This window comes from Lolium perenne, chromosome 6 (assembly GCF_019359855.2).
Source record: "Lolium perenne isolate Kyuss_39 chromosome 6, Kyuss_2.0, whole genome shotgun sequence".
Taxonomy (NCBI): Eukaryota; Viridiplantae; Streptophyta; class Magnoliopsida; order Poales; family Poaceae; genus Lolium; species Lolium perenne.
In genome coordinates, this window is record NC_067249.2 from 118,047,394 (window position 1) to 118,050,343 (window position 2,950).

Sequence of the window (2,950 nt, forward strand, 5' to 3'; positions counted from 1 at the left end):
TATCCAAGATGAGCTTACCTAAACCCAAGACCTAAGGCTACCTACAAAAGTTTCTTTTAAGGGTGGCAGAAGCCATACCCATAGATTATGGATTACACTAGATGCCTCATGAGATGGTACTTGGAGATGGTATCACAAGGAGTTTAAAAGATAATATCAATAGGATGAGTACCCTCATAAGAGTGGATGCAGTTGATGGTATAACCGTATAGGGTTTCGCGTAACGTTTTCAAAGCCCAAGGTTAACTTTCGAAATCTCCTCGGAGATGTTCGAAAAGGAAGCAGTAATGAGTATGAACCTACTAGAAGACCTGAGCCCAAAACCTTTTCTTTCTAGCCTTTCTCAAATCTCGAGGACGAGATTTCTTTTAAGGGTGGTAGTCTGTCACATCCCGAAATTTTCCTAAATTTTGGAATGTCAAATAAAAATAAATTTAATGCTTGATTGGTTGAACTTGATTGAAAATCCACAAAGAATTAAAACTTTTTGGAGTTATTTAAACGTATTTTCCAAACTATTGTTTTCCAAATACTTTTGGTTTCAAGTATTTTCAAAATCAAACATATTTTGATTTTTACAAACTTTTATAAACTTGTTTGGTATGCGTATGTTAAAACTATTCACACATAGCCATAATGGCATAGTAGTAATAAAATAATATAAAATAACAATTTATAAAATTTAAATCCTTTTATCGTCCTATGCTGAGCAAAATAATTTTACAAACTCGTAGAATTTCGTTTCACTCAAATCGGAGTTACGAAACTCATTTTATCAAAAAAACAAGTAACAGATAAAAAGAAAAAGAAAAAAAAAACAAGTGGGCCGGCCAGCCGGACCGACCGGCCCAGCGGCAGCCGACCGCACCAGCCGGACGAGACTCAAGTCGGTCGTGCCCAGGTACGTGCCACGCACGATTTTCGTTTTACGAACTTACCTTCACTTAAATACAAAAATCTCTTTCTACACAATTCCAAATTTAGATCCCTTTGTTTGTTCCTAACTTCGAGGCCCACCTTTTCCACCGACCTATGCTCTATATAAAGCCACCACCATGTCGCAGTTTCGTTTTCCCTTTTCTTCTCTCGAAACCTAGATCAACGAAATCTTAACTCGTTGTTTTGACCACCAGAACCACCTCAAATTGCTTCGGGCTCTACACGAAAGTTGTAGATCTCGTCGAGATCTTTCAATCCCTACCAATCGTATCTCTTTTCGTCCACCATACACGGATAATTTCGCATCGCAAGGCATCAGGTCTGAGAAAAGGAATCTTCAATTAGTTCGTGCTCGTTCCACGAAATCCAAATTCCTTTGGTGAGTATGTAGATCTGATCATCCTCTATAACTTTCATGTTGAAAGTTTTTGGATTTGATGTACGGATTTATCGCTCATCTACAGATCTATTTCGAGTCAACCGGAGCCAAATCGAGTTTCAAAACTATCTCGAATCGTCATGACTTCAACACGGAAGTTGTTCCTCTCGTCAAGATCTTTCCATTGCCGCGAGTCTCACCTTGTTTCGTTCACCGAGCAAGGAGAAAAACGTGTTACAAGATTCAGATCTTATAAGGTATAATCCAGATCTTGTCAAACTAATTGTACCATTGTGAAAAGTAATTTGTTCATTAAATAGATCTATTAATTCTATACAACTTTGATGTACAAAGTTTTTCCATCTGAGCAACTTTTTATGTCAACATTTATGACATCATCATGACATGAGCATAGTCAACTCAGTCTGGTCAAAGTCAAACTACAGTCAGCAGTACAGTCAGCGGTACAGTCAGCAGTACAGTCAGCAGTACAGTCAGCGTCTCAGTCAAACTTGGTCAAACTCGTTTTAAATTTAATTTTAAATATCAGATTATATGTCCAACTTAGAAATTCATTATAAAATCATCCAGAGGTCCAAAATTTGCAAATTTTATATCGTTGGAAAGCTTATAAGCTGTAGAATCCAAATATGAAATGATATTGTATAGGTTTGTGTTAGATTTTGCGTCATAATTCAAATAGTTAAGTTAAGCCTTTCATACTATAAAATTTGTATAAAATAATCTACTGGGCCAAATCTTATGTTTTTGTACTTTCTGGAATCCTCAAGTCATGTACTTCAACATGATATAGGATTTGTACAATTTTGACACGTGCACAAACTTGCTTTAGTAAAATCTATACAAATCAGTAATTTGACGATAATTTAAATTCTATAAATCATTTTTGAATAATTCCAATTGGTCTAATCTTGTACTACTGTAACCTATCCAGGGAAGTCAAGTTTATATTTTTACTAAACATAAATCTTGCGGTAGCTAATTAATAAGGTTGTGTATGTTAAGTAGATACTCAATTATTGTTTTTCTAAACCAAATTAAATACCCAGGAAGCTTTATTATTATTGCACATATCAGAGAACACATAATACAACACATACACACTATCTCTCTTGTGAAATAAATTGGTGCATAGCATGCATGCATGTCTATGATTGTTCATATCGAATGTTTGTTTATTTTTGTTGTTGTTGTTGAATGGTATGTTTATGTTGTGCTATATTCTATGTTATAGTTTGTACGGAGAGTAACGTATTTTGATTAAGAGAAGTGAACGCGCTTCGACTACCAAAAAGGCAAGTGACACTCAAATCCTACTTATCTTATATATGCATTAGTGCTTGAAACTAGTATGCATGGTAGGATTTTGTTTTCAAAAGTAAAGTATTATGCTATGCTTAGCAAACCCTAGTAGTGTGTAGCTACTCCTGAACCCATTACTAGGATGCTTTAATTTTTTGCTTTGCAACATCAAATGCCAAGTGTTGTTTCGTTATTGGTTGTGAGTGTTGAAAATTTAAAATTAACAACCCTAATGAAACACCTGGGTGGATTGGTTGATGGTGGGCGGCTGCTCAGGTCCACGCCCCTAGTAGGCTGAAGTGGTGAAGT

General features: G+C 35.7%; 1 long non-coding RNA gene across 1 annotated transcript; it reads left to right on the forward strand.

Moving 5' to 3' along the window:
• Positions 1 to 1,197: 1,197 nt before the first annotated feature.
• On the forward strand, positions 1,198 to 2,649 carry LOC127323146 (uncharacterized). The gene is made up of 3 exons (XR_007865412.2): positions 1,198 to 1,318; positions 1,404 to 1,575; positions 2,574 to 2,649. It is a non-coding gene; the product is annotated as an uncharacterized lncRNA (long non-coding RNA).
• Positions 2,650 to 2,950: the final 301 nt, after the last annotated feature.